Source organism: Hyla sarda, chromosome 1 (genome assembly GCF_029499605.1).
Source record: "Hyla sarda isolate aHylSar1 chromosome 1, aHylSar1.hap1, whole genome shotgun sequence".
Classification (NCBI taxonomy): Eukaryota; Metazoa; Chordata; class Amphibia; order Anura; family Hylidae; genus Hyla; species Hyla sarda.
Genome location: NC_079189.1, coordinates 575,451,831 through 575,466,943, shown reverse-complemented (window position 1 = coordinate 575,466,943; position 15,113 = coordinate 575,451,831). Strand labels below are relative to the sequence as shown.

Genomic DNA, 15,113 nt, shown 5'->3' with positions numbered 1-15,113 from the left:
ATAGGTAGGATAGGGGATTTATTATTCACTAAAAGAGCAACTAAAACAACAACCTACAGGTGTGGAAGACCACACAACAAAATGGTGAATATACCCCAATTAGAAGTAACTTATGACAAGTATGATCATGTATAAAAAAGATTTTATTGAAATATATAGTTTAAAAAATACATATATGTATATCTGAAATCACAGAATCAATTCATAAACAGTAGTATAAAAATAAAGGATATATATAAAAGTATAAGTATAAAAGTATAAGGTGGATACTGGGGTGAGAAAGCCTGTATGCCAATAAAATAGATAAAGAGATAAAAAAGTTCTTTGAGAAGTCACGATGCTAGTAGTGAGCTGCAATTAATGGTTATAAATAAGTAAATTGATAATAATAAATAAATTAATATCTACAGGGGTTGCATGCACAAGGTGAGGGAAAGAAGGGGGGAAGGGCGTCGTGCAAGATATGTGCAAACAAAAATGTGCAATACTTGTGGAATTAAATACCACGCAATGGCCGGTGAGGACAAACAAATATATGTGACGGAATTATTAATTAATAACCAAGGCAGAAAACAAATAAGTAAAGCACAACACTCAAGTGAGTTGCAACAGTGCAAAAAATTAACCGTGCAAATGAAGTGGACAAGGACCTGGACATGCAACCCAAAAAAAGGAAGAATAATATCACCTGGGTCACACAGTATGGTGCTAACAATAAGCAATAACAACCAACAGGCAAATAGCAGCAATAATATGGATAGCAGCAGATAGATAGCAGCAAGTTTGAGTAGTGACTAGCAGCAAAGAGTGATATACAGAGAAAAAACCGTTTGGTATAGGCTGGCACAGGACTCACCCCAGTCCACCTCCACAACTCCGACGCGTTTCGCCGGAATCGGCTTTGTCAAGGCTCCTTGTCCACTTCATTTGCACAGTTAATTTTTTGCACTGTTGCAACTCACTTGAGTGTTATGTTTTACTTATTTGTTTTCTGCCTTGGTTATTAATGAATAATTCCGTCACATATATTTGTTTGTCCTCACCGGCCATTGCGTGGTATTTAATTCCACAAGTATTGCACATTTTTGTTTGCACATATCTTGCACGACGCCCTTCCCCCCTTCTTTCCCTCACCTTGTGCATGCAACCCCTGTAGATATTAATTTATTTATTATTATCAATTTACTTATTTATAACCATTAATTGCAGCTCACTACTAGCATCGTGACTTCTCAAAGAACTTTTTTATCTCTTTATCTATTTTATTGGCATACAGGCTTTCTCACCCCAGTATCCACCTTATACTTTTATACTTATACTTTTATATATATCCTTTATTTTTATACTACTGTCTATGAATTGATTCTGTGATTTCAGATATACATATATGTATTTTTTAAACTATATATTTCAATAAAATAATTTTTATACATGATCATACTTGTCATAAGTTACTTCTAATTGGGGTATATTCACCATTTTGTTGTGTGGTCTTCCACACCTGTAGGTTGTTGGAAAGTCAATGGGTAAGGCAAGAAATATGGGTACATACTGTTTTTAGATACAAAACCACATACAAAACAGTATTGCAAAAATGTAATGTGAATGCACCCGAATATGTATATGTTTTGTATTTCGGTTTCTAAACAATTGAAAAATCTCTGTTTGCTGTTAGTGAATTGTAACATTATTGTTAACATCCTTACAAATTTTCAAAAATATATTTGTATCCAGTGGCGTTGCTAGGGTTGGTGTCACCCGGTGCGGGAGAAAATGGTTTCACCCCATACCTCCCCCCTCCCCCCAGTAAGTTTTTAGCCTGTTGTGACAGACATCACTGTTGTAGCGCATTGTGAGAAATTCCAGTATAATAATCAGATATACCAGCTGCCACAGAATGGGAAAGTGTTGAAGAAGTTTTCACCATTTAAATATACAGCTCCCAGAATTACTTAAAGGGGTACTCCAATGGAAAACATTTACTTTTATATCAAATGGTGCCAGAAAGTTAAACAGATTTTTAAATTACTTCTATTTAAAATCTTAATCCTTACAGTACTTATCAGCTGCTGTATGCTTCACAGGAAGTTGTGTAGTTCTTTCCAATCTGACCACAGTGCTATTTGCTGACACCTCTGTCCATGCCAGGAACTGTCCAGAGCAGGATAGGTTTGCTATGGGGATTTGCTCCTACTATGGACAGTATTTGACATGGACAAAGGTGTCAGCACAGAGCACTGTGGTCAGACAGAAAATACATTAAAAAAGAAAATAACTTCCTGTGAATCACTTATACAGCAGCTAATAAGTACTGGAAGGATTCAGATTTTTAAATAGAAGTAATTTACAAATCTGTTTAACTTTGTAGCACCAATTGATAAAAAAAATTGTTTTCCAGTAGAGTACCCCTTTGAGCAGTGGTGAGGTTATGCTGGGAGTTGTAGTTTCACTCACCATAACTGTAGAACTGACAAGCGACTACAGCTCTGATAGGACATAGAGAGGAGAATGTACAATGATATCAGTGACTACAGGTGACGTCTTCTCTATAGTGAGGAGAATACACAATGATATCAGTGACTACAGGTGACGTCTTCTCTATAGTGAGGAGAATACACAATGATATCAGTGACTACAGGTGACATCTTCTCTATAGTGAGGAGAATACACAATGATATCAGTGACTACAGGTGACGTCTTCTCTATAGTGAGGAGAATACACAATGATACAGTGACTACAGGTGACGTCTTCTCTATAGTGAGGAGAATACACAATGATATCAGTGACTACAGGTGACGTCTTCTCTATAGTGAGGAGAATACACAATGATATCAGTGACTACAGGTGACATCTTCTCTATAGTGAGGAGAATACACAATGATATCAGTGACTACAGGTGACATCTCTATAGTGAGGAGAATACACAATGATATCAGTGACTACAGGTGACGTCTTCTCTATAGTGAGGAGAATGCACAATGATATCAGTGATTACAGGTGACGTCTTCTCTATAGTGAGGAGAATACATAATGATATCAGTGACTACAGGTGACGTCTTCTCTATAGTGAGGAGAATACACAATGATATCAGTGACTACAGGTGACGTCTTCTCTATAGTCTTCCCTTATCTAATTCAGATGATACATACCGCCTGGTCCAGCTAAAACTTCTGTCTGTAGAATGTGATGCCCAGACGTCTCCTCACTATGTCAGCGCATTCTCATTCTCTATATGAAAACAAGTATTATTATAAACCTGCCAGACACTGTATCCTTTAAATATAATACTACTATACACTACACTCTTTGATTATAAACCTTCCATACACCATACCCACTGAATATAATACTACCACACACTGTACATTCTGAATATAATACCAACACATACTGTACACTCTGAATATAAATCTGCCACATACTGTACCCCTGAATATAATACCACCACACACTGTACCCTCTGAATATAATACTACCACACACTGTACATTCTGAATATAATACCATCACATACTGTACCCTCTGAATATAAATCTACCACATACTGTACCCTTGAATATAATACCACCACACACTGTACAAATGAATATAATACTATCACCCACTGTACCCTCTGAATATAATACTACCACAAACTGCGCCCCCTGAATATAACGTTGCCATACAGTGCACCCACTGAATATAATACCACAACCGCAGTAACACCCCTCAACATCCGTTAACTGATGCTATTACCACGGGAGGGGGGTTTTGGTGGTGTTGCTATTGGATGATGGGGGTGCTACTACTGGGGGGGTGTTGCTGGAGGATGATGAGGGTGCAACTGGCCATCCCCCCTGGCAGTATCACCCCCATCATCCATCCGCAGGATCATCCTCCCGGCAGGAGCACCGTCATCATCCACCATCAGGATCTGCTGATGGAGGTGCTACTGCTGGGGGTGGGGGGTGTTGCTGGTGGATGATGAAGGTGCTACTGCCAGGGGGAAGCTTTAGGTAGGCAGCAGTTCCCCTACATTAGGTAGCATATTTTCCCCACATTAGGCAGCATAGATTCCCCACATTTGGTACGTGTTCCCCCACATTAGGTAGCAATTTCCCCACATTAGGTAGCACAGATTCCCCACATTAGGTTGCAGTTTCCCCACATTAGGTAGCATAGACTCCCCACATTAGGTAGCATAGAATCCCCACATTAGGTAGCATAGACCCCCCACATTTGGTAGCACAGATTCCCCACATTAGGTAGCAGTTTCCCCACATTAGGTAGCATAGACTCCCCACATTAGGTAGCATAGAATCGCCACATTAGGTAGCATAGACTCCGCACATTTGGTAGTAGTTACCCCACATTAGGCCGCAGGTTCACTTGCAGGTTCCCCACAATGGGTCAAAGTCTCCCCACATTAGATTGCTGTTTAACCCCCCCCCCCACACAAAAAAAAAACTAATACAACACAGAGAGAAACACACACAAACACACACACAGTCAGAGAGACACACACTCACAGACAGACACACACACACAGAGTCACAGTCACACACACAAAGTCACACACAGAGTCACACATTCACACACACACACAGAGTCACACACACACACAGAGTCACACACACACAGAGTCACAGTCACACACACACACAGAGTCACACACACACAGAGTCACACAGTCACACACACACAGAGTCACACAGTCACACACACAGAGTCACACACACAGAGTCACACACACACAGTCACACACACACACACACAGAGTCACACACACACACAGAGTCACACACACACAGAGTCACAGTCACACACACAGTCACACACACACAGAGTCACACAGTCACACACACACACACACACACACACAGAGTCACACAGTCACACACACACACACACACAGAGTCACACACACACACACACACACACACAGAAAATAAGGCATACTTGGCACACCAGAAGGCCCCCTACATAATTCCAATACAAGAAATGATTGTGGGCAGGGGTGTAGCGCTCCTGGGTCCCCCTGCAACACACACACACACACAGTCACATACACACAGTCACATACACACACACAGTCACATACACACACACACACACAGAGTCACACACAGTCACATACATACACACACACACAGTCACACACAGTCACATACATACACACACAGAGTCACACACAGACAGTCACACACATACAGAGATAGCGACAGACAGAGAGACAGACACACACACTCACCCATCCAGCGCAGCGATCCTTCTCTCCGGGCACCCTGCGAGTGACGTCACTGACGTCCCATGCGGTGGTGCTGACGGGCGGGCGCACAGCGTGGAGATGAAGGCCGGGGGGGGGGGGGGGGGGGGGGGGGGAGGGCAGCTGACGGACGGGCGCACAGCGCAGGTGAATGCCGGGGGGGGGGGGTGCTGTTGGACGGGCGCACATCGCTGGTGAATGCAGGGGGGGGGGAGGGGTGCTGATGGTCAGGTACTGACGGGGGGTGTCGGTGTAGCTGGGGAGGGGGGGGGGGGTGCTGCGGAGCATCTTGGTGTCGCCCCATTAGGTTGGTGTCACCCGGTGCGGACCGCACCCCCCGCACCCGGGTCGCAACGCCACTGTTTGTATCTTAGGAGAAGAAACCTGCCTTGACTGATACATAGTAGCAAACTGTAAGGACAGGGGAAGGTCTAGTATTTAGCCCAGTCTGCATTCACACTGCGGTTGGAGCGTACGGCTGCCGGATCCAGCTGGGGGAGGGGACAAACCTTGCGCTCCCGTACCCCAGCCGGACCGGCTCCAAACTCCATTGACTTTAATGAGCCGACCTGAGTCAAACAATGACTCTGGTCGGCTCATTAAAGTCAATGGAGTTCGGCGCCGGTCCGGCTGTGATATGGGAATGCATGGTTTGTCCCCTCCCCCAGCCAGATCCGGCAGCCGTACGCTCCAACCGCAGTGTGAATGCAGCCTTACAGAGAATTGCCATGGCTGCATACAAAATCTGCAACCCCCCCCCCCTCCGCTATGTGTAGGATCCCTTATGTCTCATCCTCAGCACTGTAACTGAGTATATTAGTAAGAGCCAGAACCTTTTCTTTTAAAGCACACCTGTCGTTTAAAACAATTAAAAAACCATGAATGGTTTTGATAGATTAACCCCTTAAGGCGTTTTTCAGTTTTTGCATTTTCATTTTTTCCTTCATCACCTTCTAAAAATCATAACGCTTTCAATTTTGCACCTAAAAATCCATATGGTGGCTTATTTTTTGCACCACCAATTCTACTTTGCAGTGACATTAGTCATTTTACCAAAAAATCCACGGCGAAATGGGAAAAAAAATCATTGTGCGACAAAATTGAGGAAAAAATTTCATTTTGTAACTTTTGGGGGCTTACGTTTCTACGCAGTGCATTTTATGGTCAAAATTACACCTATTACACTCAACTATGTAAAGACAAAAGTATTTTTCATATGATGAGTTCATTCATTCATTCAGATCTAGGATGTGTTATCTTATGTGTTATGGCAGTCAGTAGAGATGAGCAAATTGAAGTTGACGAACCAGGATTCATTCCGAATTTCTGGAAAAATTTGATTCGCAACAAATGCGACTATCGTCGCAATCGCTTCATTTAACTCCATTTACTGTGGTCCAGGCTCCAGGGCATCTAAAATGGCGGATCCACATGTCAGTACATGGGGCAAGGAACGCTGGGAAGACGGGAAGGCAAGGCGGGAAGGCAGGTAGGCGGGATGACCCTGAATCACATGCAGGATGCAGCCCATCAGCAGCCAGTCACCCCTGTGATGTCACAGCCCTATATAATCGGCAGCCATTCATTACACTGCAGAGAGATAGGACGGACATTGCTGTGTGTGTGTTACACAGAAAAGCTTTTTACTGCAGCGCCTCACCTTCTAGTCACCTCAGCCTTCTGTAGGACACAGGACACAGTAATTCTTACTGCAGCGATTAACCCCTCCGCACTTTTTTTTTTTACATGGGTGACAGAGGGGTGTAGAAGAGTGTACATGGGTGACAGATGGGTGTACATGGGTGACAGATGAGTGTAGAGGAGTGTACATGGGTGACAGACGGATGTACTTGGGTGACAGAGGGGTATAGAGGAGTGTACATGGGTGACAGATGGGTGTACATGGGTGACAGATGGGTGTAGAGGAGTGTACAGAGGGGTGTAGGGAGGTGTACAAGGGTGACAGATGGGTGTAGAAGAGTGAACATGGGTGACGGGGGCATAGGGGGTGACAAAGGGGAGGACAGGGGGGACAGAGGGGTGAATAGGGGGTGAACATGGGTGACAGGGATGTGGTCAGAGGGCTGGACAATGGAGAGTGAACATGGGTGACAGGTATGGACAGGGGTGACAGAGGGGGGGTGGACATGGATGACAGGAGGGTGGACATGGGAGACAGGGGGTCAGAGGGGTGGACAAGGGTGACAAGGGGGTGAAAGAGGGACAGGAGTGACAGAAAGGGGTGGACTGGGGTGACAAAGGAACAGATGGGTAAACAGGAGGGTGGACATGGGTGACAGGGCAGACTACGGGGGTAGACGGGGGGTAAACATGAGTGACAGGGATGGACAGGGGAGTGGACAAGGTGGACATGGATGACAGGAGGGTGGACATGGTGAGAGGGGGGTGGACATGGGTGACGGGGTTGATAGGAGGGTGGACATGGGTGAGAGGGGGGTGAGTGGGGGTGAGAGGGGGGTGGACATGAGTGACGTGGGGGTGGACATGGGTGACAGGGGGGGTGGACATGGGCGACAGGGGGCTGAACAAGGCGGACATGGATGACAAGGGGGGTGGACATGAGTGACGGGGGGGGTAGAGGGTGGACCTGGGTGACGGTGGTGGGGGGGTTGGACAGGGTTGAGAAGGGGTATGGTACCTTAAGCAAGCCGGCCCACGCAGCTTGCAGTTCCACGGCAGGCACGAGAGTCCGGCGCAGATGCAGCTCGTTCCGCCCCAGGGCACCATTTTTGGCTCACTGGGCCGCAAGGGAGAGGGGTAAGCAGGGGGACACAGGGGGATGCAGGGGGACGCTGTGTGCGCAGGGCGCACGCAGGCTTCCCTTCCCCCCTGCACTGTCAGTCATAAGCACGCTGGCCAGGGCGGGAAATAAGAAAAAAATTATAATCACAGCAAAATCCTGGGGCACCATGGGCACGAACGGCACACACGTGTACCACGGCACCGCGGTTGGGAATCATTGCTGTAGACGGTATAATCCATACCCAGCAGTCCATTCCTAATAGTATTTGGGAGAAAGTCTTTTTGCAATTTTGGGTTTAGTACATAGTGACTGTGTGCTTCAGCAGTGTTGTGTACTGCTGGTGTTGTAATTTTTATTTTTTAAGCGTACTGTAGCGCATTTTTCTGCCCTCATAAGTGCATACCCCATACCTACATCTAAGTGTTGTACTATTTTTTACCTGTTAAACTGTCAAGGGCCTACATACTGTGCAAGGACAGCAAAAAGTAATCACCGGCTGGTGTTTTACTCAAATAATTTTTGAAGCGTACAATAGACCATTTTTCTGCCCTCATAAGTGTATTCCATATACGTACATCTAAGTAGTGTACTATTTTGCGTCTGTGAATCTGTCCTAGATACTGTGAAAGTCCAGGAAAAAGTAATCACCGACTGGTGTTTTACTAAAATACGTATTTTTAAGCGTACTGTAGCACATTTTCTGCCCTCATAAGTGCATACCACATACCTACATCTAAGTAGTGTACTATTTTGTACCTGTTAAACTCTCAAGGGCCTAGATATTGTGAAAGGCCAGGGAAAAGTAATCACTGGCTGGTGTTTTACAAAAATACGTATTTTTAAGCGTACTGTAGCGCATTTTTCTGCCCTCATAATTGCATACCACATACCTACATCTAAGTAGTGTACTATTTTGTACCTGTTAATCTGTGAAAGTCCAGGCAAAAGTACACAGCTGCTGCTGTTCAAGACAAATACTGTTTTAAGTGTAGTGAAGCGGATTATACTCCCCTCATATACACAATAAGTATGTCAGGCAGAGTAGTGCCAGGACGTGCAGAGTGGAGTGGCAGAGGCCTAAATTCATCAGGCGCAGGCAGAGGTCGCAGCAGAGTAGGGCCGTGTGGCAGCTGGAGTCGCAGCGAGAGGTCTGAGCTACTGGTGTCAGCTAGCAGTCATGTCTCGACCCGCAACCCAGCAGCCGTGATTGATCAGTCCACTTCATCCCAAGTGACATCCGACATCCGACAGTCGGTGGGTTCCTCAGACTCAACCCTCAGTTGGCATGGCCCTCATGCTGCTGCCACCTCAAGGGTCTGTCATTGTGCTGCTCTATGGTCTCCTCATGCTAATGCTACCACCTCCAGGCTCTGTCATTGTGCCACCATATGGTCTCCTCATGCTGATGCTGCCACCTCCAAGCTCTCTCATTGTGTTACCATATGGTCTCCTCATGCTGATGCTGCCAACTCCAGGCTCTCTAATTGTGCTGCTCTATGATCTCTTCATGCTGATGCTGCCACCTCCAGGCTCTCTAATTGTGCTTCCATGGACACTGCAAAACATAATTAAGGTTCTGGTCCCCAGTTTCAGAAATTCCTCAGCATTAGGGTCACTTTCAGGACTCCTGATGCTGCTGCCACCTCGTGGCTGTCTCATTCAGCCACTATATGGTCTCCTCATGCTTCAGCTAACTCCAGGATGTGCAATTCAGCCACTATATGGTCTCCTCATGCTGCCACAAACTCCCTGCTGTGCCATTCAGCCACTATATGGTCTCTTCATATTGCCACAAACTCCAGGCTGTGGCATTCAGCCACTATATGGTCTCCTCATGCTTCAGCCACATCCAGGCAGTGCCATTCAGCCACTATATGGTCTCCCCATGCTGCCACAAACTCCAGACAGTCATTTAGCCACTATATGGTCTCCTCATACTGATGCCACCTCCAGGCTCTGTCATTGTGCCACCATGTGGCATGTGACTACTTGTTAGATTTGGTCCTTTGTACCCACACTAAAGTGCCCGGGACACTAAAACTTGGGAGTGTTAGCTAAAATTTCAATTTCAAAATCTTAAATTTCAATTGCAAAATCTTAAATTTCAATTTCAAAATCTTAAATTTCAATGGTCTCCTCATGCTTCTGCCAACTCCAGGCTGTCCCATTGAGACACTATATGGTCTCCTCATGCTGCCACAAACTCCAGGCAGTCATTCAGCCATTATATGGTCTCTCCACATGCTTCAGCCAACTCCAGGCTGTGCCATTCAGCCACTATATGGTCTCTTCATGCTGCCACAAACTTCAGGCTGTGCCATTCAGCCACTAAATGGTCTCCTTGTGCTTCAGCCACCTCCAGGCTCTGTGCCATTCAGCCACTATATGGTCTCCTCATGCTTCAGCCACTTCCAGGCTGTGCCATTCAGCCACTATATGGTCTCCTCATGCTGTCACAAACTCCAGGCTGTGCCATTCAGCCACTGTATGGTCTCCTCATGCTTCAGCCAACTCCAGGCTGTGCCATTCAGATGCTATATGGTCCCCTCATGCTGCCACAAACTCCAGGCAGTCATTCAGCCACTATATGTTCTCCTCATACTTCAGCCAACTCCAGGCTGTGCCATTCAGCCACTATATGGTCTTCTCATGCTTCAGACACCTCCAGGCATTGCCATTCAGCCACTATATGGTATCCTCATGCTTCAGCCACATAATAATAGCCATAATTTTTTCCTCATGATTTTTTCAAAGGCCTACACTTTCATGTTTTACCTTTTTGCTATTTACATGGTTAAAGGACATTTTGGGGTTAGTTTTACTCTCTTTGGCAATGAGTCTTTCTGTCTATATTTTTGCGGCTTTTATTTTTTATTTTTAAACATATTTTACATTTTTCTCTATAGCTTTTTAATGCTTCTTCACCGCCGTCCTATTTTAGTAGTTTAATTGCTTTATTTTTGTCAGTTATTGCCCCCTGAACATTTTTATTAATCCATATTGGTTTTCTTTTATTCCGGACCCTTTTATTCCCATAAGGTATATACCTCTTATAGTGAGAATGTAAAATATTCATAAAAGTCTCCCATTTAGTGTCAGTAATCTTGTTCTTGAGGACATTATCCTATATTATATTGTTAAGGGCTTCTCTGAGTTGATCAAACTTTGCCTTCCTAAAGTTCATTGTTTTTGTGGCCCCTCGAGAGATTGAAGAACAAGTTGTAATGTATTATATTATGATCACTATTTCCTAGGTGTCCTTCTACCTGCACATTAGTTACTCTGTCAGGTCTGTTGGTTAATATTAAGTCTAGTAGGGCACCCCCTCTGGTAGTGCCCTGCACAATTTGGGACAGATAATTGTCTTTGGCTGTAGTCAGAAACCTGTTTTCTTTATAAGATTCACAGGTCTCGGTCTCCCAGTTTATATCAGGAATGTTAAAGTCCCCCATTATTATCGCCTCATTCTGATTTGCTGCCTTGTTCATTTGCCTCAGTAATTGATCTTCTGCTTCTTCCATTATGTTTGGTGGCTTATAGCAAACCCCTATCAGAATTTTTTTTATTTTTATCTCCATATATCCTCCCGCAGTGCGGCTTTCAGACTCGATTTCACATACAGACAAACTCCTCCCACTTTCTGTTTTGTCCGATCCTTCCCGAATAGACTATAACCCTGTATGTTGACCGCCCAGTCACAGCTATCGTCCAACCAAGTCTCTGTTATACCCACTATGTCATAATTCTCCTCAGACATTATTAACTGGAGGTCGTCAGTTTTATTGGACAGACTTCTGGTATTAATCAACATGCAATTCAATGGTGTATGTTTCTTTTTTATGAAGCCTATCCCTATTAACTATTCTAACCACTCCCTCCGCTCCACCCCCAGGTAAATTAATAAATCCCCCCTCTCTATCTACACTATCTTCCCCCTCTATGTTGTAGGTACCCCCCCCCCCCAGTCCCTAATATAAACACTCCTCCACGCTTAGAAAAACCAAGAAAGAAATGGCATTTGGTGAATAATAATACTTTATTAGTTTACTAAAGTAAAAAGAACATACATTTAAAAACCTTAAAATTCATATAGGGGGAGAATGGGACTAGTGGAAATCTGAACAGAAAGTGGGAGCATGAGTACAAAATGAGACCACAGTGTTAACAACTGTAATACAGTAAATCCAAGTACCATAAGCAGGCTATGGCTTGCATGCTGAAAAGCAAAGGCAAATACGTACCAAAAGTAACGGCAAAATAATGCCAAGAAGTGGAAAACAGAATAGATTGCAGACAGGGAGCATGGGTGTGACACCATGAGCGAGAACCATGAGCGAAACGTTGGGTGGCGGAAGCACACCATCTGTACCTGTTCCACTTGGTAATAACAAAAATTTTTTTTTTGCTCTGTGCACTTTACTACATTGAGTGGTTGCATGCTCAGACCTGAAGGATATACTCCCTGTCTGCCATTTATTCTGTCTTCCACTTCTGGGCATTATTTTGCCGTTACCTTTGGTACGTATTTGCCTTTACTTTTCAGCATGCAACCTATACCCTGCATATGGTACTTGGATTTACTGTATTACAGTTGTTAACACTGTGGTCACATTTTGTACTCATGCTCCCACTTTCTGTTCCGATTTCCACTAGTCCCATTCTCCCTCTATATGCATTTTATGGTTTTTAAATGTATGTTCTTTTTACTATGGTAAACCAATAAACTATTATTTTATTCTCCAAACGCCATTTCGTTCTTGATTTTTCTAATTGCTAGGCGTGGATCAGTAACGCATGGGAACTCTTTGCATTTATGTTTGACTCCTCCACCATTCTAGCCTTCTTCTCCCCAAGCACAGCTGCACCCTCCCCATTGAGGTGCAGCCCATCCCTACGGTAGAGCCGGTATTCGACAGCGAAGTCGTCCCAGTTTTCTATGAACTCAAACCCCTTCTCCCTACATCAGCTTCTGAGCCACTTGTTTACCTCCCTGATCTCCCGCTGCCTCTCTGGTGTTGCTTGTGGTACAGGTAATATTTCAGAAAATATTACCTTGGAGGTCCATGCCTTAAGCTTGTGACCTAAGTCCCTGAAATCATTTTTAAGGACACTCCACCTACCTCTTACTTTGTTATTTGTGTTAATATGTACCATGACTGCTGGGTCCTCTCCAACCCCACCCAGCAACCTGTCAACCTGATCAGCGATGTGCCAAACTTGAGCACCAGGTAGACAACACACTGTTCGGTGATCCCGGTCTTTGTGACAGATCGACCTGTCTGAACCCTTAATAATTGAGTCCCCCACTACCAGTACCTGTCTGGCCTGCCCTGCACTCCTCCTTCCCTCCTTACAGGAGCAGACACCCCCCTTGCAGTCAGAGGCAGAGTCCTGCTGCAGTACTGCTAGCACTGAAATGGCATCCCCCTCATCTGCAAACCTGGCAAACTTGTTGCCAGATCAGGACTAGCCTCCCTGACACTTTTCCCTCTACCCCATTTTCTAACTGTAACCCAGCTAGCTGCCTGACTGTCCTGCACCTCTGTCCCACTATCCTCCCCCACCTCTACCCCAGAGAGTACTTGCTCAGTGAGCAGGAGACTCCTCTCCATCCAAGTTTTCAATGCGTCTCAGTGTTGCCAGTTGCTCCTCTAGATCCAGGATCTGGGCTTCAAAATGAACAATTTGCACACATCTCACACAACAATATACCCCCTCAAACTGCTGTTCAAGGATTGCATACATCGTGCAAGATGTATACAGGACTGTATTTTCCAACATGGAGGCCATCTAGTTATGGGGATTTCACAAAGTAACATTCACAGCTATCTCAAACTCCTGCTTTCAAACTCCTGTTTTACAACTCTCTTTCAACTGCCTCTTTTCCAAAGCAACACTCAGACATAGCAAGCTCAGAACTAAGTCCCAAAGTAAGATTTAAGCACCTGTGACCAATTTACCCCTCCCCCAGAGGCAGAGTAGAGAAAAAAAAGTGAAAAAGTGATCCCTCTATATGGAAATGTAAGTACTCACACAAGTCACTCCAGCTCCACAGATTAACTCCGCACAGCACTCCTGTTTTAAAAAATCTGTTTAACTTTCTGGCACCTGTGATTTGAATTTTGTTTCCTCTGGAGTACCCGTTTAACCCTGCAGAGGGGCGACAAGGTCATTTTAGTGCTCTCACTGCTGTTTTTGAGACCCTCCATGGTACACAGCTGTTTCTCATTTTCAACATATCTGTCATGAAAGGGGGGCAGGGAACAGGGAGTTAGTCAGCCCTAATTGTCCCTACAACTGCTGTCCCTTCCTATTGTCCATCCATCCTAAACAACGGATCGACAACCATGAGGACGAACCCTATACTGCGCTAACGCGCATGGGCATAAGAGTCAAACAATTAGGGCTATATAAGAGCCCTTATGTGTTCACTTCACTATGCTTGAGGATTGTGGTGTGAGACCGCTGAAACACTCTACCTTATCTGTCTTGCCCAAGATGGAATAAAGACACTTTTTTTCTTCATATTTACCTTGTGTTCTGCAGTCATATCCTTGTTTTGCTTTACTTACTGGGGGCATCTACTTAATGGGAGGATGGGTATTATCTATCTACGTATCTACTGGGGTTACTACCTACCTAGTGGGGGCATTTATCTAGTGGCGGAGAAGTACTTGTATCTACACATAAGCTCAAATTTTCATAAAGAGTAGATCTGCATATGGATTTTTCTTCCACAGTATAATATGTAAAACTGCCGATAAGTAACATGACCTAACTACTATTTCCAATAATCTGGTAACTCAGCTGAGAGTCATGTGCCTCCCATTGTATAAGAAGGTTCTTCGGTCACGGCTTGATCCTGATAGGAGATGTTATGCGGCATGTAAAAGGGTCTTTCTGAGCATAACCTCATAGCAACTCACAGCAGATACAGGGAAATATCTGAATACAGCATTTATTTATCAGAAGCCCCCCCATATTTACATCTTCTGATAATCTTAAATACGTAAGTCATGGAGGTCATTCATCCTACATTCTAGAAAGAGCTACAGCATTTTCCTGTTGTCTATTCAGCACTGAAATCTGAAGGAAACATTTT

At 44.6% G+C, this 15,113-nt stretch overlaps 1 protein-coding gene across 1 annotated transcript in view; it reads right to left on the bottom strand.

The window, feature by feature from the left end:
- Positions 1 to 14,993: 14,993 nt before the first annotated feature.
- RAX (retina and anterior neural fold homeobox) overlaps positions 14,994 to 15,113 on the bottom strand; it is a 4,238-nt gene continuing 4,118 nt past the window's right edge. Inside the window, exon 3 of the mRNA XM_056552526.1 lies at positions 14,994 to 15,113. This exon is cut by the window's right edge and continues 945 nt beyond it. The gene's annotated coding sequence lies outside the window, so the exon portion shown is untranslated.